Here is a 25,675-nt window from a genome sequence, read left to right on the forward strand (position 1 = left end):
CATGTTCTATAGTAAGTGAGGGCTATCGGAACGTTTCAAGAAGGGAATCTATTAGAGGAGAGCAATGAAACCCCAAGGCCCAGAGAGAGAAGGGAATTTACCCCCACACAGCCAGTTACCAGCAGAACTCTGCCATCTGTCTATTTCATGTCTGTAGGATGGCAACGGCAGGTTATATTTTGTTCCTCTGTGACATCCTCAGAGCCTATAAGAATTCCTAGTATCTTCTCAGTAAATATTTATATAATACATTGCTGAGTCAGAGACCAAATGGAACAGGAAACATCAGAAACCTCGAATCCTTGAGAAGATTAATGCGTTTAAGGCAACGAGCAAACACCCTCCATAAAATAGATCAAACAGCCAGAGAGGCTTGTCCTGAGTCCCTCCAAACCCCAGGTTCTCTTATGATAAAAGACACAAATGTGTGCACTTCCCTCACTGACCCCCTCAGTCCACAACGAGCATCACTTCGTAGTGTTCAGAAATTAATCTTGGTAAGGTGCCTACAAGATGAAAACGGTTGCCTAGACTTCAGTGTGGTAATTGCCAATGCAGAGAAAATGCATTTTTCCATTTGCAAGATGCAGGCCTTTGTGTTCCAAAACAAAAAACAAAAAAACCAACCAGCCATTAGAATTCCTGTGGCTGACTCGTTGGGAAGCTGTGGCAGTCAGGCAAGCAAGCAGGGTCTTTCAGTTCAAGCAGCAGATGGTTACAGAAGCCAGGCGCCAGTTCTCCATGCTGAACGCCTACTCAGAGCAGGGTACAGGGCCAGGCACCTCTCCAACAGCAGAGAAGCCCATCCTGCCACCTCTTAGCTGGGCCATGTGACCTGCCCCATCCTTCTCTGAGCTTCAACGTCATAATCTATAATGGGGTCCCTGGGGTCATTTTGACTTTGGCAGGCCCATGTACAAGTGTCACTTCAATGCTGCCAGTAACAGTGTATCCTCCTGTATCCTCCTGTTTCCGGAATGGGTAAACACAAAGCCAGAAGTGTCTTCCTAGGCCATCCTTCTTGGGCCTGGACAAGGGCCTGGCCTTCAAAGAGCTCAGGTCTAATGGGGAGAAATAAAACAAACACATAAAATAATTGGCCAAGTTCTATATATTCTAAGGGCAAGCGCGCAGCACCAGGGGCAAAAGAAACAGAAAGGGCAGATACCCTGGGTCATGGGAGACTCAGCCAGGTCGCAGGATGGAAATGGAGTGACCAGCGAGGGCAGGAGTGGTGGGAGCCCTTAGAGGCTGGCGTTGCCAAGTTCAACAGAGTGAGGTTGACACTGGGGAACAATCTAGTAGCTGCCAAGGCTAGGACAGAAGCTGCGGCTGGGACCAGAGCCTGCCACGGAGATTTTCTTGAGCTCTATCAGAGATCTTCCCAGGATGGGTGATCTACAACCTCTCCCATGTCTCTATTGTACCCAGCCCAGGAGGCCGAGTCCCTTCTTCCCCAACCCCACACCTCCTCAAGCACGGAGCCTGCTTCTGCTTCTCCCATCTCCATACTCAGAGTGTCTGCCCCATGCATCTATCTGCCCAAACCCTGGCAAGACTATGCCAAGCTCCCTCCTTCCCCTGCACCTAAATCCCATCCCTCATTACCCCAGAGACGCAACTCTGAGCCCCATCAAGGGTTCTCTCCCTGGCTGCTCTAAGGCTCCTTACAAGTGGGCCCTGAGGACCCCCACTTCAAGGCCAGCCACCTACAGGACCACACTCTGCATGAGTTTGCAGGTGCTGTTCCCTCTCCCCGGCAAGCCCTTTCCATTCAGCCGTTCTCTTGGTCTCTCTAGGTTTCAGCCCCCAGCTCGTTTTCTCAGGGAAGTCCCTGCTACCCCTGGGGAGGACTAGCCTTGACAAGCCTGTAGTAGAGTGGGACCTCACGGTGTATTTCAGTTGGCTGCTTTCTTGGCAGCTCTTCACATCTTGCTTTTTGGAGAAGGCCGGTGGGGATCTGAGCTTCAACTGTGGGTCAAATCCTTATTGAGCCTCTTTGTCATCCTCTGCAGAAGGAAGCTATGACCCTGGACTGGTCAGATAGTGAGCCGTTTAAGACAGTGCTGAAACAGACCCTCCCCTTGTGCAGTTAGAATAGCTAGCCTGTGAAAGGAGCTAGTCAGTCTGAGAGTTGACGCTTTTGACTGCCACAAGTCCTAACCTACTCTCTGCCTACTCTCCCATGTACTCAATGGTAAGGCTAAGTACCTACTATGTACCAACACCTACTATGTGCTAGCACCTAAAGTCCTAGCTGTTTGAGACTCAGTAGGAGGTTGAAACCAAAAAGTTAACTGTACGACACATTTCTTCTTTGTTGACTTCTCAAAGGTCAGGTACTTGATTGACCCTGCACCCAGGCAGCCCAGCCCAAAGACACACAAATCACCATTTGCACTTAGGTGCACTTACTGGGAAGAATGAAGTTCCTCCATCCCTCTGTCACCCCCAAACACACACACACACAACCCCACTCCCCACCCCAGCCAACCAGAAAACAGTAACTTGACCATGGATCCAATCCAGTTGCCGATTTTCCCCTGAGAGTAGGAATCACACCCGTCCCTTTTACTGCTCTACCACGGCTTTGGAATATAGCTCATCCACTATCAGACACCTACCACAACCTGCTCAGGCTGGGGAGCAGCCTGAAGGAGCCCCTATGCCAACAGTGGGGCTAAGGGCTGAAGCTGTGTGTGCTGAAGGTTAAGCATAGTCACATAGGATACGGGAGAGGGGTCAGTGGTCCTCTGAACCTCAGCCCCCATTTTGTTAAATGACAGTTGTACCTGAAGTAGGACTGTTACTGGAAAGAAGATGGGGAGAGTCCAGGAGGAAGTAATAGGTTACACTGGGAGGAACTGGGTAAACAGATATTGCTGCCCCCCTCAATAACCTACATCTGGTGCCTGTCCAGGAAGAGGCCCACCAGGCCCTGAGTTCAGCAGCTGGATGGACAGTTTGTGGACTCTGGGTTAGGATCCCAGCTCCATGATTACCTCCCTGTGAGCTGGACCATCACATCAACTGCCTCTCACCCCTGCTCTCCATTAAATTGGACCTCTCTAATCCTCAGTGTGTAAAGACAGGTCTACCAGACCATGGGAGCAGGCTCAGTCAACAAACACTGGCCGGACACTGACATTGCCAGACCTTGGGAAAGGCCTGGGAACAGACACAGATGAGCCAACGCTGGTATCTGGCAGCAAGATTGGCACCACCAGGACTGAAGTGAGGGATGTAATTAGGATCTAAGGGGCTCTCATCTATGTGCCTCTGCAGCCAGGATCCAGCTGGCACACAGGAGGTAGGCACCATTAAAGCCCCATTATACAGAAGAGGAAGCGGAGATGCGGGGAGATGCAGTTGATATCCCCAAAGCCAGAACTGGAAGCCAGACATGATTGACAACAGAATGTATCTGTCGACACCAGATACCCTGGTGGTACCACCCAAGCACTTCCTGAGCCAGTAAACAAGATGGGCAACTGCTAGCAGGTTAAGTGGAGAAGGAGCCAAGAGTTTGATCCGATGCCAGACAGAGGCCCATCCTACCCAGCCCTTTGCTAGAACTGATAAAAAGCAACGGTAGCCTTGGCTGGAGATCACAGTGGCTGAGGACACTGGATGTCATGTTCACTTAGGAAGCCCAACCCTGGCTTTACTCTCAACTAACTCCAAACCCTCTCTCCTTCTCTAGGAAGTTAAACATCTCTGCCGTGCTGTCTACTCTGCTTGGTGTCTGACTCTCCTGCATCCCAGCTCATCCAGGAAGCACAGGTAAAGGGCACTGCCCAAGGTCAGAACCATTCCGGCAGCCTCTTGCCTGGGACTAAGATGATGGGAGTTACTCTTCCTCTTCGGTCAGGGGAAGGTTCCATGGGTCAAGCTTCATCTTTGGTACATTATCCTATCAAGCACTTCCTCTTAAAGCCCAAGGTGCACGTTCTCCTCCCTGGTTCCAAATGAGAAAATTGAAGCTCAGAGAACAGTCCAGTGCACAGGGCTGGCAGGTGGCTAAGGCTGAGTTCCTATCTACTCTTCTTGTCTGTGGTCCAGGAGATCGTGCATACAGGGATGAAGCCTTCTGTGTTTAACAGATGAATGAGGCAATTGATGAGTCCTGTGTGGTAAAAAGAAGGTGGGGCTGGGTCACCACTGGCTCTTTGCTCTTTCTGCTGACTCACAGCACCCTCCTCCTCTCCCTCCTCCTCTCTGTCCTCATCCCCACATCTCGGTGTCCTTTACCTGCTTCTGCAAAGACAGAAGGACCATGGACAGAGCAGCCGACCTCAGCTCTCCAGCAGGTTAGCAGGCCAAGCTTAGTCATCCCCACCCCCAGCCTCCTTCCATCCTCGATGTCTCTTCCCCACCACCCACCACTGGTAAGCCAACGTGCATAGTTGTAAACTTGTTTCTTTAAATAAACAGCCTCGAGTTTCATAGCAAATAGTCTTTTTAAGAGGAGGAGCCGTCTCCAGGCCACCTCATATTTAGCATACAGTGATCCACATATTTGCACAGAAAGAGTGTGTGTGGTTACAGGGATCGCTTGAATGCTATAGATACCGTGGCTCCTCCAGATGGGAGCTATTTCCAACACTGAGTCATTCACAGACAACTGAGGAATCCCAGGCTGGGCTCTGAGCCCCAGCACCACAGCCTCGTGGCTCTCTGCCTCATAGATGGGGGAGGGGGGAGGGAGAGAAATCCCATCGCAGAACAGGGACAGAGGGGACATTTCGGTTATGAGAAAGGCAAACTTTCCTTTGGTGTTTCCTGTTTCAAGCCAGTGTCCTCCACCCAGAGCAGTCTACCTTCCCAGGCCAACATGTTACTGTACAACTAAAAAGAGAAAAACCTGAGACTGAGGAGGGTTAGGGACCTTCCCAGTGTTCCATAGGAGGTCTTTCACTCCCTACCCACTTTCTGCAGCTCCCCTGAGGAGTATCCTGTCCCTGTTACATGAGGGTCTCTCAGCACTACCTTCCTTGGCTCCTCTAAGTGCTGAGCTAGGCAGAATCTTCCTTACTTGAACTGCCCTGTGTTTGGATCAGGGCTTGCACACACTGTGTGCTCTGTGCCTGTGGACTGAGCTAGAGTCAAACCTAACTCAGAAGCAATTCCTGGAGAACGCTAGTTCTCTCCGTTATCTCCACATTTCTTCTTGTCTCTATGCCAGTTCTCTATCCATATAAAAATAGGCTCCCTCCTACTTGCCACCCACTTTTGCCCAATTCTATAATGAATCAATTTTATTAATAGGCTTTGGGATGGAAACTTAACAAAGGCTTTTTGTGAAAGTCACCATTTATCTCCCTATATAGTTCACTTCTCAAAGAATTCTAATAAACTAGTCAGGTGGGATTTAGCCCTTCCATAAAACACCATTAATTCTCCTCTCTTTCCCTCTATATATACAATGTGTCTCTTTAAGCACTAGGGACCACAATGTATCCAGTTATTCTAACAGACAGGAGAAAGAAACACAAAGAGGGGCTGAGTTACATTCTAGCTGGCCACTTAAATGTCTCTAGATTTATATTGATTACCCAGAGACCTAGACAATTTAATTGTCATGGGGGATTAAATGAAATAATGTCTGTGTAGTACCAAGCGGGTCTGTCCTGGGTGCTTTGTGAAGGCTTGTGGGTACATAAACATCTAACTAAGTCTGAAGGACTCAAGACCCTTTACACAGCGGACCCTAAAGGGGTAGGGGCCAGCCAGCTCTGCAATCTGAGCTGCTGAGGCATACTTCCTTCAGGAGGTGGCTGAAACGGATAATAATCACTACAGTAGAACCCCTGCCAGCCACCTCAGGAGGGGTAAATTATTTGGGATCCTGGTCATAGAGATTCCAGTCCCCCTCCCCCATATAAATGGTGCAGTGGTGGGAGCTACCCTCTCTCCAGAAGCAGGCGTATGAGATAACAGCTGTCCACCTGGTGAAGGATGGGAGTTGGACAGGGACCTATGACACACACAGGGACCTTCTGCCAGGCAGGCCCCATCTCCTAAAGGCTCTACAGCCAGGTGCCAGCATTCAGACAACTATAGCAAACCTTGGGAAGATGGTCAGAAGTGTAGGATCCCCTCTCTAGTCCTTCACACATAGGAAGTGTTGCGCTCAGGGGATGTTGCTGTTGGAATCAATGTGAAACAAAAGCACTCCTGGAGAGTCATGAGCATCTCCTGTTCACTGCTGGGCTCTCTCTTTCTCCATAACAGTCTGGCTTAGGACAAATAAGCAGAGGTACATAGCAAGTGTCTCCCTGCTAGAGTTGGCTGACTTGGTTTGATTTGTGCAGAGTTATGTAATTGACTTGCCATCCGTTGACTTGTGTAGTTTTGCATTTAATAATATACACGAGCCCACCAATACAAACATTTCTAGATTGGGCTGAGTTGAGATCTGGCCTTATAGCACAAGGAAGACCCCCAAAGATGATGTTCTAAGGATATTTCAGGGTATCTCAGAGAGGACCAGGGCCATATTCAAGACTAAAGGAAGTGTACAATAGTGTTGGTATGGTCGAGGGTACAATGAGGTGGCCCATCATTAGAAATATTTACAACTTATTGAAATTCTGTCCAGATCTTCCCATGTTTTTAAGCCAACAGGTTCCTGTCTTACTAGGCCAAGCTCCCCTTAGGAGCTCCCACTTCACAGGGTTCAGGACCTCTAAGTTGATCAAAGGAGCTCAGCAATGAGAGGAGAAAGCAAGCTGAGGTCAGGAGTCAGGCAACTGCTGGGATACCTATCAGTGGCCCATGCTGGGATGAAGATGTGGGTTGTGAGTGATCTGTGACTATGACTCCAGAGAGACAGAGACACTGCTGAAAGGAACAGTGTCCAGGACCATGGTAGGGATGGGCTAAGACCTCTGTCACCATAGAATGGATGGCAGCCAGCATCCTAGAGGCAAAAGGCTCAGCCACTACCCAGAATGCAACCAGGGCCCTGAAAAAAGACAGACATCTGGGAAACAAATGATTTTGGGGTGAGCAGGGCACTCACATTGCATTTTGGGCCTGTGTCTATCTCCCACACCAGTGATACCCCATAAGAGGAATGATCTTCTAGTTTTTCCTACCCCCTTTGTGCCCTCTTACGCACTGGGCACAGTTATATCAGTGGCTGATGGATGAGTGATGAAGTCAGAGCAAGGCTTAGAAAGCCAGCAAGGTATTTCAAGATGGCAAGATGAAACATTTCAAAATACCAAAGTAGCCAGAGTCCAAAAGCAGAGAACCAGGAAGGACAACACAGACCCTCAGGAGTCTACGAAGAAAGTTGAACTAAATAGGACTAAGGGACAGGAACAGGTGTGGGTTTGTTGATGTCCCTATGAGTCAGAGAAAGGGTGTCAGGAGACATTAATAGGACAACGTTGGTGGTAGGGAAGCTCCCCCCCCCCAAACAGCCATGAATTCCCAGGCCCGTTTTAATCACAAATCTCTGCTTTCATTGTATTATATACTGAACTCTTGTAGTTTTATTTTTAAAGGAGTCTTTGGACTTAAAAAGACATATGTTTGAAAAGCACTGGAGTTGAAAAAGCTTAAACACCCATAGGTAAACATCCCTCACCCTCCCCAGCCCTGGAACTCAGGAAGGAAGTTTTCCCGTCTCTTCATTCTCATCTGTAGAGCATCCTCCCAGGAGTGTGTGCTGCCTTAGCTGAGATGCAGCAGCCAGAAGGCTGGCAAGCACAGGATTGACGCCGTGTGAGATGACTTTGGGTGATATACAGATGCATGTTTGTTATTATATCAGCTCACAATCGATGCATATTGGAAATGTGGAAGCCAAATATCAGACTCCAATTTATGCAAATAATGTAGCATTTTCTTTGAGGTTAAATTGTGCATTTAAAAAAAAAAAAAAAAGCAAATCAGTACAATGAGAATTGCCAAGTAAATGAATAGTAGCTAGTAAGGCATAAATCATGGAGGTGGGGAATGAATAAAGCTTGGGAGGGAGGGGGGAGATAATCTACATAAAACACCAATCATGGTCAAAACTTTGCATTCCTATATTCTTCTCTTCACTCCAGCTTTCTTATGTGTGTGGGCCTGGGGCAAAGCTCACTCACTGAGGCAAAGCAAGTGCCCAGTCCTAGGCTAAAGGAAAAAAAAGGGGGGGGGTTAAAAAATAGCCAGTTGTGGTGACACACATTGGTAGAACATGGTAATGGGCAGGGGCAAGAGGAGCATGAGTTTGAGGTCAGCCTAGGCTACATCCTTAGGGTCAGTGAGATGGCTCAGTGAGAGACGAGGCATGCCCATGCATGACAGCCTGAGTTCAGTCTCCAAAACCTGTATGGTAGAAAGAGAGAACCAACTCCCAAAGGGGTCCCCATAACCTCTACATAAGCACACAAATGAACAAATAAGAAAATAAATAGGGCTAGAGAGAAGGCTCAGCGGTTAAAAGGACTGACTCCTCTTCTGAAGGTCCTGAGTTCAAATCCCAGCAATCACATGGTGGCTCACAACCATCTGTAATGAGATCTGATGCCCTCCTCTGGGGTGTCTGAAGACAGCTACAGTGCACTCACATATAACAATAAATAAATCTTTAAATAGAAAAAAAAAGAAAATAAATAAACAAACACAGTTCTTTAAAATGTGGCCATGTTTAAGGAGCCACACCAAAGTGGTCCTCTGATGCACACACACACACACACACACACACACACACACACACAATATTACTTGGAATCTCAAACTGTGATCTTTTCCTGGGCTATCAGCATGCTGTGTGAACCTGTCTCCAGCACTGCTCAACAATGGCAGAGAGCCCAGGCCCTAGTCAGCCACCCAGTTACAAAGAGAAACACAATACTCCACCATGATCTGCAATGCTAAGCTGGGGCATTCCATAAAGAAGGTGTTTAAATGTGATTCTACTTCCAATATTCTCGATTTACAATAAATTTATCAGGATAGGACCCCATCGTAAATCAAGAAGGGTCTATACTGGATTGTTGCTTAAAATGGATCTCGTGTTCCGTTTTTTAAAGGCATCTATATTAAAGATGATGTGGCAAAACACATCTTCCTGATAGGTACAAAGTGTGGGGTACTATAAGCAAAATGTACAGGAGTCAGAGAGACCAAGATAGCCCTTGACTAAGGAAGCGCTGATGGAGTGAGGACACTGGAGGAGTTCCTTAGCTCAGAGCCCAGGCTAGCCCATAGGCAGGGATGTCTCTCGCTACCACACTGCCATCCTTTGGGGGCATCTTCTGGAGGAAGTCGTGCAGAGTCCTGAGGAAGAGGAATATTGCTGGGGAGGTGAGCTCCTACGATTTCCTGATTGAGCCAGAGGTCTAAGGACCAAGACAGCAGCTTGGCTGAAAGTCAGTAGGGCCTGGACCATAGCTAGAAGTTAGGGCTGGAACAGATCTCAGGCTGCTGGTATTTAGCAAAGCTAGTCTTAAAAAGAATGACTGGGGGTGTCCCCTAGGAGGGAGCTGGGGGTCAGGAAGAGGTAGCCTGAGTGAGCTTAGCATTCTGAAGAATGAGGTACGACCCCAAAAGGCTCACATCAGCCCTCACAGGGTCTTGTTTAAAGCTCAGCTATGTTGATAATAAGCACCAAATGCAAGGCGTGCGGGTCTCTACAAAGAGTGTTCCCAGAAGTCGTTAGATGCCCCTGGGCTCAGAGGGAAGACTGGAAGTCAAAGGAACAGCAGTGCTCTGGAAGAGGAGCTGAGATGGCAACTTTGGGGCCTCCTGTGGGATGCATCAGTCACAGCTGAGCTTGGGAGTCAGAGCCCCGGGGGAGCCCAGTAGGCCTGGCTGTGTACTCTTGGCCAAGAGAAAGCATGAAAGCTAGGTCAGGCAGCATGGCCGCACTTCACACTGAGAAAGAGCTGAGTCCAAAGGAAGGAAGGAGGCACTCCAGAAAGCCCAAGCTAGTAGTGGTCCCTCCCGAAGAGCCAAGGAAGCCCCAACAATGAGATTCTCTCTGCCTGACTCTCGAGGACTGTGCCTGGGGGTCTCTTTGTGCTCACTTTGGCTTGGACCATGGTCACCATCCCAATCAGGGGCCAGTGCATGGGCTCCTGACCCCACCACCCCAGGCTTCCAGAATATTCTAGACTGGAGCTCTAGGGAAGATAAAGAAGTTGAACCAGTGACTCTTGACCTCACTGCTGAAGGTCTAAGATGCACATGACAGGAAATCCAAATGGCGTGTCCAGTCTCTTGACGTTGTCATATTCAAAGCTGACAGTTGAGAACCAGGAAATCAAGTTTTGTTTTGGTTGGGTCTTAGTCATTTTGTTATATTCATTTTAAAGCGAAATGTCAAATCCAGACTTCTACGAGAAACTCGTTCTTAAATATTATCAAATTAACAAAAATATTAATATTGTGCTGACGGAACAATATCTACCAGCTGGTTGCTGCTAAATTCACTTGTTTCTCCACTATAACTCAGCTGACATATCTCTTCTGTAGAAAGTCCATGCTCTCCCCTCCCCTCTGCCTTGTCACCCTTCTTTGGACATCCACAGGCCCCATCCCCTCTCTGTTCTAAGCACTCATTGCTTCTTGCCGGCTTCTCTTGGGCTGCAGGCTCCGAGGAGTCACTGGGTCAGAGAGGAGCTAGCCTACTTTTCTAGACACGGTGTTGGGGCAGTGACAGAGGAGGGGCTACTTGTGGACAATGGCTAGGTTGCACTGTGGTGACCAATAAAGGCCGGTTGTGTGTGGTTTGACAGAGTAGTGGTCGTTTCTCCTCTCACATGACATCACCTGGGAAACGAGGAGAGTTTCCTTCCGAGGGGCAACTCTGGGAGGCAGACTGGCTTCGTCATATGCAGCAGGGGAAGGACGAAGCAGAGGACCCACCTGTTCCCCTTAAACACCTCAGCCTGGAAGTCATAGCCATTGATTCCCACCTCAGGCAATGGCCAGAGCAGTCTCATTAGCCTCGTCGCTATTCGTGGGATGGAGAAATTGGTGAAAGCATATATTCATTGAGCCTGTGTCCCGGACAAGAACTGTGACCTGCAGCCAGCGTCTGGGGGGTCCAGAGGTGACCTTAAATTCCCAGAGTGGCTCGGGCAAGGATCCAGTATCATCACATAACAATGGGCTCCTCATAGTGACGGGGCGGGTCAGTGCACCATAAGGTTCTCTTCCTTTGCTCCACTGGGTCTGGAGGCGGTGAGTCTAGGGTCCCACCAGAAACTCTGAAGTGCCAGCAGCCAGTGCTCATTTGCGTATCTCTGATGAAAGGAATGAGAGCTTCCTAACTCCACCCCCAACGTCCTGCTCTCTGTGTAATGAGAGGAGCTGGTGTGCCCAGGGACTAAGGTTTAAGGAAAAAACCCTGCCCCTCCCCCTGACCAATATGATGACACACACACACACACACAGAGAGAGAGAGAGAGAGAGAGAGAGAGAGAGAGAGAGAGAGAGAGAGAGAGAAGGGTATAAATATGTAAATTAGGGTCATTTATCCCAGAAAATAGAAATTTCTAGAAAGTGTATCACAGGACAGCAAAGAAGGCTCTACCTGAATCAAATGATAGACTCCCTGGTAAGGCAGACAGGAGCCTAAAATAATAATGGTTTTCTAAACTGGGTCTAGTCACACACACACACCCTTAATCCAACACTCAGGAGGCTAAGGCAGGCAGATCTCTGAATTCAAGGCTATCTTGCGGGGGACATAGAAATGGATCTGTCCTGGTCCTGATGTTGGGGAACTGACAGGATATCAATATTAACCCACGTGAGAACTGCAGAGATAAATGAAGGTATGGGATAGGGCTATGGGAGCTTGCAGGGGAGCATATGGACCACCAGGGGAGAAGTACTCAGGAAAGGAGGGGCAAAAGCAGAGAGCAGCGAGCAGCCTGCTGTGTGGAAGACCTACCTACTGCCCCCTGCTGTTTAAGATGTGAATAGCCACAAAGCTGAGACCCCCCGGTCCCAAGCTAAGACTGAACGGTAGATGGAGTTATTTAATCCTTGTTTTTAGATTATTTTTCAGAAAAAAAGAATTTCTTGAAATATAACTATGTTAGTCAGCTTCTACCACTATCACAAAACACCAAAGAAGATCAGCTCAAAAAGGAAGAAAAAGCTGCAGAGGTTAAGAGTATATTGCTGCTCTTGTAGAGGACCCAGGTTCAATTCCCAGCACCCACATGGAGGCTCACAACTGTCTGTTACTCCAGTTCGGGGGGCGGGGATGGGTACAATGCCCTTTTCTGACTTCCGTGTGTACTGCACATATGTGCAGACCAAACACGCATACATATAAGCTAAGACGAATTCTTTTTTTTAAATAGGAAAGATTTATTTTAAGTCAAGGTTTCCAAAGTTTCCTTCCGTGGGTGATTGGCTCTGTTGCCGTCAGACTCGATGCAGAAGTAACATCATGGCAGAAAGTAGACAGAGGAAGAACTGCTCGCCACTGGTCAGCCAGGAAACAGGGAAGGAGGAAGTGTACAGACTCTTCCAGGACATACCTCAGGAGATTTGTCCTCCAGCTCTAAACCATCAGTGACTTACTCCACTGGTGTAGACAGAGTTCTCAGGAGCGCGTTCCCTCTCAAAGACCTGGTCTTTAAGCCACGCCTCCTTGGGAACCACGCCTTCTACTCAGGAAGCTAGTTCAACTGCTCTCCTGCATTCGCAAAGTGTTCTATGGAGTTCCACACCGGACTGTACCGACACAACCCGCTCAAACCAGGAAGGGAAGCTGCCACAGACAGACCCATTCCTCCACTTCACGGCCCCCACCTGCCCCATGAAAGGAACCACCACCTCAACGCTAACCTCCTAGGAGCACTTGGTTTGGTTTTGAACTTCGTATCAGTGAAGTTACGCCAAAATTAAACTCAAGTCTCTGACTTCATTCGCTCACCGTTAGAGCCGAGATTCTTTCTCGTTGCTAGATTATATTCCTCCGCCCTCTGTCATGAAGGGTTAAAGCCCCTGGGGGGACTAGGGCAAAATTCTCAGGTGGTGTGGTCTCAAGTCTATGGTTAATTCACCCAGCATCACTTAGGCTGTTGGTACATTTCACCCACTTCCTCCGTGAATTCTTGCTATGCCTTCAGGGTTCAGAATTGTTATCAGCATCTCACAGGTAGGGGTGATTTGCCAATAAGTTGGAAATAGGAATGGAGTCTATGTGTGGGGGGCCCTGTATCCATCTTTATACCAATCTCGGATGAGAACAGGCAGGCCCAGGAAGAATTAGAAGAGAAAATGAAAAAACAAAGAACGATCCCAAAAACATCATCACCCCTATTTTGCTGGACAGTAATTTTATCCATTTGCTCTCCCCTCTTGGCTCCCCTCACACCGAAAATCCTGGCAGAGATGAACAGCCCACCTTGGTGTCGTGTTGGGTGCCTATCCATTTAGATCAAGTGGATCAAGTCCCAACTAGGCTACAGTTGTACAAGTGAACCCTTTAGCTCCCTGGGCTTCAGGTTCTTTATCTGCTTTGATAGTCTTCTATGGTGAGAAGGTTGGAGGGGGAGGAGGGGGAGATGGCTTTAACACACAAACAAGCAAACAAAAGAAGTGTCCAGCAGTACCCCCTGGGAATACTTGGCACACAGTCGCTCATGTTCCTCTACAAGTTCTAGGACCGGTGCCCCTTATCCTGCCCAGTCCAGTGCTGGTGCTCCCACATCTCTAAGTAGTGACATTAGAATGCCTTTGCCTTTACAGCCGACAGCCAGGCCCTAGCGGGTTTCCTCTCTGCTGGAGAGCAGGTGTCCCGGGGGTTGGGTTTGTATACCTCCCTCGGGACCTTCCTGTGTCTGGTCTCCCAGCAGCTGCTGTACTTCAGCTCAGAGCAAGCAATTAGCCCTAGAAGGGAGGGCCTTTTCTCTTCTCAAGGGTTCTCGTCTCACAGCTCGGATGCCTTTATTTTTGGAGCCCTGCTCCTTGAAATGCTTCATCAACTCCACCTCCAAGCACATCCCATCCCCTCCCCACCCATCCACCCGTCCTCCCATTCACTGATCTGCCCAGCATTCTGTGAGCATCTCCAGGTGCCAGGCTAGACACTGAGAGACCCATAGAGTCCCTGCCATCGAGTCTCTCACAGTGGGAGAGACAGACAATAAACAAGCAGATGGACAGAATAAATAGGATTACTTTGGACGGTACTCAGGACCACAGAGGATAAAGACAAAAGCTGCGGTAGACAGGGATTGTCGGTCAGCCATCTGGTTCCAGAGCAGAGGGGGAGAATTTGCAGACCGGCAGCCTGTGAAGGTGGGTCCTTTCCCGAGTTAGAATCCAAATGCAGTTACTGAAAGATAGGGTCACACACATCAGAATCTCAGGGAAAGGCCCAGGATGCAGCGGTGCCAAGGGACCTGGCTGCTCCAGGCTGGGGCCCTTTCCCACCTTTGGTGGTTGCATCATCCTTTTACCTGTCTTGCGTCTCGTGCCCCCAGCGGCAGGGATAGGAACTGCAAGAACTCTTGTTGCACCGACTTCTCCCCACCCATCCTTTAGGATTATTCTTCCCAGTTCTACGAGATTCTAGGCAAACTGGATCCTTTCCAGATGATTCTCCCACAAAATAGAATGAAGCACTTTCCAAGAACCAAGGCCAGATAAACCGCAGAAGTCCGATGGACTCTGAGCTACCCCCTCGGCCGCACTCTAGGTCTCTCCTCAGACCTCCACCTCCCCTGTCTACATTCCTCGCTGGCTTGGTCTCTGTGTTGATTGCTTTTCCGGCTCTGTCCTCTATCAGACTCATATCCTGACTTTATGCCTTATCTGGAATTCATTTCCTTCAAATAAACCGTTTTTTAAAAATATACCTTCAGCCCCGTCTGGGTGCCAGACATGGGGTTAGAAGCTTGGGTCTAATCAGAGTCAAGGAAGGCGTAGACTTCCTCAGGGGCGGATGAGTCATACTAGGTGAACCAAAGGGACCAATGTGACCAGCATTATAAAGGGGACCCAGGAGGAGGACTGGGGAGTCGCCAGGAAGGACTGGGCTCAGGGGATGTTTCCTGGAGGAGGTCAGATCTTGAAATATGGTCAAGCAATAAAAATACAGGCTGACTGTGGAGAGCCGGGCCCCCTCTGGGACTCCAGTTGCTCGGTCCTCAACTCATTTGGCTAGAATGCTAGAATGTAGCGAACCTCGCCGTGGTTACTTTCCCTCCCTGTCTATAGTTCTCGGCTTCTGACTCACTGCCTTATAAACTCGGCTCGCTTCCACCCATAGAGGTTCTTTCAAAGACCAGTGCTTCTGAGCTGTCTTTGGTTCCCTTTGACCCATCCTTTCCTCTCAAACCTAAGTCCTTCTCTGGCATCCTTTCTGCTTCCTCTCAGCAATCACCGTCAGGGGGGCTGTAAGGAGTAGGACTTAAAGACACCCCCCCCCCAGTCTAGATCTGCTGGCTGGACTGTCTAAGCCTGCGTCTCAGCACCTATAAACAGCCTCCTGGGGCTGTTGTGAAATCAAATAAGACAAAGGATGTGGAAATGTGTCCTTCTGTTGCTGAGGATCTTTGCTGTTAATGAGGGCTCCTTTGACTGCAAGTGACAGAACACAACTACAAAAGGCTTAAAGGGAAGGAAGTCTGCCATTGCCGGGAGCACACAGGTCTGGCAAAGATTTTAGGACTGCCCTCCTGTCTCCGTCTGGTCTCTCCTTGCGCTCCTCACTCCTTGGCCAGCTGTCTTAAACCCCCTTGGTACCAGCCAGGAACCTCAGTGGAAATGGACAGCCTGCTTCCCACAGTGCCAGCGGTGTTCTGGATTGAACGCCAGCAGACTAAGCCCTGACCCCATCCCCACAGCCATGCCCTGGTCACACTCTGTCCCCCAAGGCTGGTGACAACGTGATCTTCCCACCCAGGCCAAGAAAAGTCCAGGAGGAAGAAGAGAAGGAAGGGGAAGTCCTCCCAAAGAGATGTTGTCACAGGAAATAGAGCCAAGGGACCCTGAAAAGAGAATTGGGTTCCCTCCTTCACTCTCAGGGGTCTGCTTGGGTATCATCACCTCCAAAACAGTGCTCAGGCAGGGCTGTTGGTAGCGCACACCTATTAATCCCAGCACTCGGGAGGCAGAGGCAGGCGGATCTGTGAGTTCAAAGCCAACCTGGTGTACAGAGTGAGTTCCAGGACAGGACAGAGAAACCCTGTCTCAGAACAAGTGTTCACTATCCACCAAGGGTCCCAAGTGCCAGGATGCCTTTCCTCTGCCTCTGCAGTGCTTCACCCTCTCCCATACTCTCCTGCTTAGTCTAGTAGTCTACTCACCTGCATGCTGTTTTCACAATATTTTAAGTATAGAGAGGACAGATCCAGCATCTGTTGTCTGTCACTGTGCTCTCAATATTGACAAATGCCAGACTCTTAGTAAATAGTGAGTGGATAGATGGACAGATGGAAGGTGGTTAGATGGATGGATACAAAGGTGGATAAAGGAATGGTAGTAAGGATGATGGATGGCCGAGTGGCTCAGTAGTGAATGGATGTATAGCGGATGGCTTCCTGAGTGACAGGTAGAGAAAAGACAGAGCCAGGACAAATGCAGGAGCGATGCTTTGGGAGAGAGCCAAGAGCCAGTAAGGGCTGTTTGGAGTTTGCTGAACTTGAACTACAAGCTAGTCAACCGCTGCTGTACAAGCAGGTTGTAGAGGAACCTAGAGATGGGGACATGGTCCTGATAGGGGTATGGTCCTGATGGGGATATGGTCCTGATGAGGACATGGTCCTGATAGGGATATGGTCCTAATGGAGATATGGTCCTGATGGGGACATGGTCCTGTATTCCAGACAGAAGTAGCTCTATTTACAAGGATACTAGGATGGGAGCCATCCAGTCACTCAAGACCATGGGAGTGGGACCAAGTATACATGGAGGTCACTTGGAACTATTGAGCCTGGGGCTGTGTAGAGTCAAGATCTGCTGTCACCCCTGGATACAAGACACCTTGGCTGAGACTTGAGGTGGCAGCATAGAGTTAATAGCTCTTCCCTCCCCTCTGTCCCCTCCCTCCCCTATTCAAACCACTCAGCCAGAAGGGAGCAGCTGCCTAGGAGGACAGAGAGACAGATTATGTAAACTGTGATTGCCACCCACAGGAGGAGGGGGAGAATAGGTATTGAAATGCGCTTTCAATAATGCATGTCCTCCTCCGCACAGGCCTGGGGCTCCAGATAGGGAGAGGAGCCTTAAAGGGACCAAGCCTCCTGTCCAAGCAGTGACACCAGGCTGCCTTCTGCTGCACGGGTCCTCTGTCCACTACCGGACACTCCATGGACATATACTCCTGGTCCCACCCTCTCACCCCAAAGGACACAGTGTTTCCCCTCCTGGCCCTAGCAGCTTTGGCTTTTTTCAAGAGTGTGTTCCCCAAACACGCCGAATTGAAATCATGATTAATTCATTTCCCCCATTTTTTATTAATCAAAGGCACTTAACTGCCAGTCAGGGCTTTGATCAGCAAGAGGTAAGCCACAGGGTGAAATTACTCTAACTCAAAGTGAAGAAATAAGACAAAATTGGTAGTCAGCTTGCCTAGCTGCCAGACACCCTCCACTGGTATCCTACCATGGGAAGAAACTCAGAAACAGGCAAGCCATAGCTTGCGGAAGAGGGACATTGCACGGCACCCTCATTACCCAGACTGTACAATTGAGACCCAGAAACAAGAATGGACTTGTCTCAGTGGCAGGATGAGGGAGATTTGATAGCAGGGCCTGGCACCTCCAGGCTTAACTGACCTAGAACTTGGCAAAGAGATCAGCTACCCAGGAGACTTTAGTAGCAGAGAGTGAAGAGAGGAAGGGGCATTCTAGCCAGCACCATCACTGTACACACACACACACACACACACACACACACACACACATCAGACTCAACAGCGTCCCCTAGAGGCAAGTTCACTCACTTCTGGTACACAGAGGAAACAGCATTCAAGGGGCTCTGCAGCCTGCAAAAGCCACCCAGCTGGGAATTGGGGGCCTGGGAGTCCCCTCAAGCTCACCCCAACTGCCTGGGAAATTCTCTTTCCCTGGGATATCATCTGGTTCCCAAATACCAGGCATCATCTATCCCAAGGACTAGAAGAGATGACTAGCTGGGGCCCCACACTCATCCCAGCAAGATGGTTTAGCCAGGATGTGCCATCTTGATTGCTTCTGTCTTCAGGAGTGTCTTGGGCAGTAGAACAAGAGACTGTTGCTGTTCTCTGTTGTCAACTAGCTGGGCTGTTTCCTCTGGCCTGATGCTTCTAAGATGACGGTTGAAGATGGGACAAGAGCACCTCCCTAGTGCCATGGCTCTCCCAGCTATGCTCTCCCAGCTGCTTCTGTGTCTGTTTCTATGCTGGGTTGGAGATGGCTTGACATTTTCCATACATCCCTGGAAAACCTGTCTCCTTCCAAATGCTGTCTGAGGAAGCTGGAGTGAACTTTCAGCTCCTAAAAACTAAAGGAGGTGGCCCCTTTCCTTCTCTTTCTTGGACAAGGCAGAAATTAAGCGGTCGACTGGTCTCTCCCTGGAAGTTGTTTTAAGTGAAGAAATTTAACACACACACACACACACACACACACACACACACACACAGCCCTTGGTAACTTAGTGACTGAGCAGTGAGCGATTCCTCAGGTAGAAATTCAATGAACAGCCATGCCTTACATTTGTAGGGGATATGTCCCAAAGCCCGAACTCACTCTAGTCTTGTGATGTTGGATGACTACAGGATGGAAGAAGTTCAGTAAATGTTGCACAAGATGCTCTGATGACCGAAATGGTTGCTAAATGATAACAAAGTGGTCCTGATGTTGTAGCATTGGTACTCTGAACAAGGAATAACCACATCTGTGGCGAGAGGACATGGATGGTCTGGGATTTCATCCCACCACTCAGAAGGGTGTACAGTTTAGAAATACTTAGTTCTGGAATTTTCTGTTCAATGTTTTTAAACCCTGAGTGACAAGAGGAATTTAAACGACTTAAAGAGAAGCCTGGATAAAGGAGACCACTGCGCAAAAGGCTTCCGAAACCCTTTCCCGTTCCAGTGTGGGCAGGGCTCTGAGGACTCAGAGACATAAGGGGCCTGACCCTGCCCTCATGGAACACTCAGCCTTGAAGGAGAAACTACAGGGAGGACAGTGAGAACTGTGGGCCACATGGGACTTCAGTGTAGCTCTGTGCAGGAGAATTACACAGACTGGCCAAATGGTGTCCCTCTAGTGGTACCCCAGACTAGACCTCAGCACCCCCAAAGCGTGCAAAAAGAGACCAGGGGTAAACTATTCCCCAGGAGTAAGTGGAGGTGCCCTTGCTAACAAAAAAAGGGGGGGGAGGCACAGAAGCATGGAATGTAAGACAAACAACTCATTTCATACTCCTGGAGCAACTGGGCTGCCCAGGGTGGCCCAGAATTTGCCGTCATTGACACCCATGCCTCGATATTATACCAGGCCCCTCAAAGCACGTGTGAAGTTCAAAGGCTGAATGGACAGATGGATGTATTTGACCTTGTGCTCACTGAAATACCAACCATCCAGAACTATTCATGTGTCTGTGCCTTTGTTCCAGTGTGTGGCAACCAGCTCTGGCAGGCATGGGGACAGAAAGACCCTGACTCTGACCCAGTGGGGTTTACAGTGAGGAAAGGCCATTTTAGCTCTAATAATCTGACAGCTTGGCATAGGCAGACTCACCTTCCCAAACCTGCATGGTACTGCATCTCCCCACCCCTCCCCTACCCCACCCCCCACCCAGCCCTTGGATACTTTTATCTGCTCGCCAACCTAACTGACTTCCATGAAAGTCAGGAATGGAAAATGCCTTTAAAAATCCTTCTTTTATTTCTGAGTCAATTTTGTTTCCACTGATAAAAAAAAAAAAAAAAACCTAATTGTTATTACATTTATTGAATAGTCGCTGCAAGGCAGCAGCTGGGAGCCCCGTGGTTTATCCTCTTTAAGTCTGGCCCAGCATTCTGAGAAACTGTGGTCTTCAGTGGCCATGAGGCGGGGGTCTGGAAGCCTCTGTGTTAAGAGGGGAACCACACGATCACAATACGGTCAGACAAAGACTCTGCATGTGCAAGCTCTGTTGTAGAGGTTCAGTATAAAGAGCAGTGCTTGTTGATCTTGTAGCACGTTTAGTGCCTGGGAGTAGTTTTATAGCTCCATGTAACAACTAGCTGTGTATAAAATTCGCAGACTGCCATAGAAGATAGTGAGCCCCTTGTTCTTGGAAGTGTGTACAAAGGACTTTTGGGTGGGAACTCAGACCAAATGACCTTAGCTTTCTCCAGTGACGTGTTCTCTGAGCCAGTGTTTCTAGCTTCGGTTACTGTTCTTGCTGTGTAGCTTTGGATGAGATATACCCCTCTCTGAGCCGTAGTGGCCTAGATAACCCCTGTGACACCTCTTCCTCTTCAGAATGATTTCTCTTCTCTTGCATCACACACTGCACGTTTTCAAAGCTCCCAGTGTCTGGTGTCTGTATAGCCAGGCTGCAGATGTCGGGCAGCTTCTGTCTGGCCTTCTGTCTAGAGATGCTGGGATTCACCACCACAGGGAGCACCTCCCCTGTGACAGACAGAGAGTGAAGTCTGAGCCAAGAGCACCTCCCACCCCAACAGACATGCTGACCTGGGCCTGCCCCTCCCCGCCGTGCCTAGGCCCCATGACAGTCTAGTCTGCTAAGGTCAGACATGTGTCAGCTCTAGAGATGGAAACAGGTCTGTCCCAGAACTGGGAAGTGGTCCTTCTGCAAACTATCCAAGGCTCCTCTCGGCTCAGTCTTACCTTAACAGCCCTGAAAGGGGGCCTTGCTTTCTCCAACTTGCGTGGACTGAGACCCAGAGGTGCCAGCAACTGTGACCAGTTAGCAAGTAGTGGTCAGAGTGTTGGAGTTGCGTTCCCTCCTAAGGATAAGTGAGGGCCTGCCCACCCCTCCTAGGAGACACTCCTGACCTGGGACTGTAAGCCAGAGTCAGACCTGAGCTACAAGTCTCTCTGTAGGATGGGGTGGGTATTAGGAGGGCCCAGAGCTTCACCAGCCCTCTGATCTTACTGTGCCACCTTCTGAACTTACTGAGACCTTTAAAGTCACTCGTTTGCTCTCTCTGGGTCTCCAATGACTATTCCTTTCAAGGGGCTTGGTCTCATCAACACCGATCTAGGAATAGCTCCTCACCCCAGATCCCCATCTGGCCACACCTATGGTTTTCCCTGATATAATCCTATGGGGCCCAGAATACAGAGGAAGAAACCAAGAAGGTCCCTCTCATCTCAGGGCAGAGGATCCTTACCGTCTGTCTCAGTCAGGGTTTCTATCCCTGCACAGAACACCAGGACCAAGAAGCAAGTTGGGGAGGAACGGGTTTATTCAGCTTACACTTCCACATTGCTGTTCATCACCAAAGGAAGTCAGGACTGGAACTCACACAGGGCAGGAACCTGGAGGCAGGAGCTGATGCAGAGGCCATGGAGGGGTGCTGCTTGCTTCCCCTGGCTTGCTCAGCTTGCTTTCTTATAGAGCCCAGGACTACCAGCCCAGGGATGGCACCACCCACAATAGGCTGGGCCCTCCCACCCTTGATCAGGAATTGAGAAAATGCCTTCCAGCTGGATCTCACAGAGGCATTTCCTCAAGGGAGGCTCCTTTCTCTATGATAACTCCAGCTTGTGTCAAGTTGACACACACAACCAGTCAGTACACTGTCATATAGTGCCAGCCCAGGGCTCTCCCAGGGGCAAGCTGAGACCCTCACTACCATGACAGTGTCTGCCAGGGCTCTCACAAAGACAGGCTCAGACCCTTACCACTGTGACAATGTCTCCTCGGGGTTCTTGAAGAGACGGCGTCTGAGGCCACGAGATTCAACATGATGTGAGAAAAATCAGACAACATGGTGGCTTAGCCCCGGTCCTGCCAGCAGCCAGTTCCCAGTTTCTGCTCCATCAAAGCATCAGTATTCTTTGCCTTTAATGGAATCTGGTCACTGGCTGGTGGTCCCCCTCACCCACCCCGATGGCCTGATGTCCCTGTGAGCTCTCTGAGATTCTAAAGATGAAAGGAAGCAGTGCCTAGTTATTCAGTAACTGACAGACAAGGTGAGCCAGAAGGGCAAACGACAGACAATGTACCTGAAGGAGGCTAGGGAGAACAATAGGAAGGAAGCAGGCACTGTATCAGTCCAGGGGGTGTCATGTGACTCTGCAGGTAGGTCAGGCCTGTGGAGCAGAAGAGATGGGTGGGCCTATCTCCCGATGTCGCTCTCACAGTCAAGATGAAGGGAGACATGACTCACTTTCTTGCTAACACCAGTGCTCACGAAGCATAGTCAACCCGGTATGTCACCAAGGTGTGCTGTCGCTCTAGATGTTTATTAGGTGGTGTGTGAGGAGGCCTTCCTCCAGGAAGGCAGGCTCCATGTGCAACAGCCCAACCCTCGCCCCTACCCCCAGCCACCCTTCATTTCTTCCTCTGCCACAGGCAACAGGGCAGCCACAGGGACTCTGGTGGTCACCCGAGGAGCCCTTTCCATAGGGTTCTCCGGGAAGGCATGGAAACGGGCAAATCTGCTCTCTGGAATCCTCACTCCTCAGAGCTTTCCTGGAAAGAGCAGGAAGTTATTTTTAAAAAGCATTATCCCTCAGCAGTAACCTGGGAGATAAGCCTACCCCTATCTTCTCCCATGTGGACCACCCTGCTCAGAGCTCAGCGGCTGCCCTAAAGCTGTGGGAAAGGAAGACAGTAACCGCCTGCCAAAGGAGAGGGGGTGGGTCTGCTTTAAAGACCTCACGTCCACGAGCGGGAGGGGCCTCCAGTTCCCAAGGAGAATGTTCTGTGCATGTGTGCCTGGGGTCCACACTGTGGCTTCATTGAGACTCTGTGAGTTCAGCCTTCCAAGTCCCGCCTGGGAATCTGGCAGTCTGGGGGTGTCTCTACAGCCTATGCAAATGTGCTGTTTGGGCACATACGTATGCATCTGCATGTCACAGTGATGTGACTCTCCTGCATTTATGTTTTACATACTTCTGTATATGTCTGCTCCCGTGCGCACATCTGTGGGTGTGCGTATGCATGAGTATCGGCGTGTGTCTGTCAGTCTCCAAGAATCCCAGGAAATAACCACTCTGACTTCTAGAAGTAGGAGGAACGTTGGCTTTCCCTGCCGCTCAGCTCCTTCCCTCCCACTGCTCCAGTCACAGAAGAGCAAGGGAAGCTTAGAGAGAAAGAGGGACTTACTCCAAGGCCAGTTAGCTGCAGAGACTGCCGGAACCCAGATGTGTTTCTTGGCTCAAGAAGCCTGGTCACGTGGCAGCCTTTGCAAGCGCCATCCCCGGGGTCAACAGCTGCTTCTTCCCTGGTTTCTTTCACAGATGAGACTGGACCACCCACCCACTGAGCTCCGAGGGGGAGGGAGAGGAACAGGAACATCTGAGGCACGTGGTATGGACTCTGACTAGAACACTGGTTAGCCCACCAGGACTTGTTGTGAGGAAAGAAAATTAACTCAAGTGGTTAGACATCGGGTTCTGAGACCATGGAGATCCCAAGAGGTGGGACATGGCCTCTGTCTTCAAGAACTCAGAGTATAACAGGAGGCCACATAGGTAAACTGAAAACTTTGGCAGGAGGCTAAAAGGGCCCATGATGATGTGGCCATGGAGGCCCAAAAAACGACACCGAGGGAGAAGCAACTGACTGTCCAGAGGGCTAAAGAAAGCTCACCAGGAGGTGACATTTGGATCAGAATTTAACAAATAAACAAGTCTAACATCGAAGGAGAAAGGGCATTCCAAGCTGGGGGCGCAGTTTATGTGCCAGCATCTTATCCTCCCCCTCCTCCTGCTAGTTCTAGAGAAGTTTGCCCCCCTCCCTGATCTGCTGGCTCTGCTCTCCATGTCTCTCGTGCAAACTCCAGTTGTCCTCACCATCTGGAATCCATTCACTCGTTCATTCTCACCATCTGAAATCCATTCACTCGTTCATTCTCACCATCTGAAATCCATTCACTCGTTCATTCTCACCATCTGGAATCCATTCACTCGTTCATTCTCATCATCTGGAACTCATTCACTCCTTCAGCCAATGTCTCCTTAGCATCAAACAGCTTCCGGAGTCAGAGCGTGGTCTGTGTCTGAAGGAAGATTTCCCCATTTCCTGCCGTGGGCCAGGGCAGGGAGGAGCAGAAAAGGCCTGACCAGAGGCGGGAGCTCTGTGTGGTGTGCCAGACATGGGTCCTTGCAACAACACAGGAAATTAAATGCCTGAGCAGAGCCCTCCACTCCAAAATAGGTTTATGTGGTGCTGAATGTGGGCCGCGCTCTGTGTGCAGATGAAAGTCTAGGCTTTGCTAACACCGGAGGCGCTGTTCTCTCGCCTGTTCTCATCCTGCTGGACTCCTGAGATGTCAGTCCTATGCTTCTGGAAAAGCCTGCGGTGATGGGGGATGCAAGGCGGGAGGGAGGTTGTCAGCCCTCAGGCTTAAAGAGACCTCCTCTCCAGAGGAACCAATGTAAGCCCAACAGGCTTGATGTCAGAGTCAAGGGGATGCGGCGGGTAGGGAGCAGTGTGTGGAAAACTAAGGGGATCTGACTCAGGGTTCCATACTGTCGGGAAAGTTCCTCTACCCAGAACTCTTCATGGCCCAACACCCGAGCAGGCCACAAGCAGGAAGCAGTTGGCTCTTGCTTTTCAACTTTAGCCCAGAAAACCTGTTTCCTCTGCATTGATGTCACCTCTAGAGTTTGGAGGGCTTTTAGAAACTCATTCATTGCTGAGTCTCCAGTGTGAGGCCTCTGATAAAGAATTGCTACCCTCACTTTACAAAGGAAAACCACTCCCTGTCACGATGGAGAAACTGAAGGAGCCCAGGCTCTAACCTCCAAGAACCTGTGGCCAGTAATCACAAGCACAAAGTGTCTGGTGGGGCACGCCTTTAATCTCAGCACTTGAGAGATAGGGGCAGATGGATCTCCTTGAGTTCGAGGCCAGCCTGATCTACATAATGAGTTCCAGGACAGCTAGGACTATGTAGAGAGACTCTGACTCAAGAAAAAAGAGAGGGAAGGAGGAAGAGGAGGCGAGAAATGGAAGGGGAGAAGAAGGAGGAGAAAGGGAGGTGGAGGAGAAGAGGAAGAAGAGAAGGAAGAGGAAGGAGAAGGAGGAGGAGAAGGAGGGGAGAGAGAGGAGGAGAAGGAGGAGGAGGAGGAGGAGGAGAAGGAGAAGACAGCAAACCTCCAGATAACACATCAAAATTGAAGGATAAGTAGGAGGGTGTACCAGAAACTCTCCTTCCCAACATGGAGAATCTGAAATGCTTCCTTGAGATGGGACACCCAAGCTGAGCCCTGAAGATGATCTAGGCGGAAATGAGAAAGACCAGTCCGCAATAGATCAAAGGCTGAGAGAACTCCAGATGCCAACCTGTGCGTCTTGTAAGAGCCCTGTTTTGTCTGGAAGTTTGGCAACATAGATCTAGGCTGGACTTCAGAGACTGGACAGAGAGTAGCTGATTCTATCCCCAAACCGGTTCCCAGGCAGGAGGATTCCAGCTTCAACAGCCAGGCCCTTAGGAAGCAAGGCTGCTGCTGTCTCATGTCCACTTTCCTAACCGGGGAGCCCATCCTACTTGAATGTGAATCTTCTACAGGCACATGGCTTCAGCCCACAG

The 25,675-nt window shown here is 49.7% G+C and overlaps 1 protein-coding gene and 1 long non-coding RNA gene across 2 annotated transcripts in view; one reads left to right on the forward strand and one right to left on the reverse strand.

Annotated features, from left to right (window-relative positions):
• Positions 1-1,099: 1,099 nt before the first annotated feature.
• Positions 1,100-25,675, reverse strand: part of LOC110333909 — an 82,022-nt gene continuing 57,446 nt past the window's right edge. The window contains exons 2-4 of the long non-coding RNA XR_002381107.1: positions 18,702-18,849; positions 2,631-4,126; positions 1,100-2,164 (exon numbers count right to left, since the gene is read on the reverse strand). This is a non-coding gene — a long non-coding RNA (uncharacterized LOC110333909). The remainder of the gene's footprint in view (positions 2,165-2,630; positions 4,127-18,701; positions 18,850-25,675) is intronic.
• Cplx2 (complexin 2) overlaps positions 3,704-25,675 on the forward strand; it is a 58,799-nt gene continuing 36,827 nt past the window's right edge. The window contains exon 1 of the mRNA XM_029547484.1: positions 3,704-3,783. The gene's annotated coding sequence lies outside the window, so the exon portion shown is untranslated. The remainder of the gene's footprint in view (positions 3,784-25,675) is intronic.

Source organism: Mus pahari, chromosome 16 (genome assembly GCF_900095145.1).
Source record: "Mus pahari chromosome 16, PAHARI_EIJ_v1.1, whole genome shotgun sequence".
NCBI classification, from domain to species: domain Eukaryota; kingdom Metazoa; phylum Chordata; class Mammalia; order Rodentia; family Muridae; genus Mus; species Mus pahari.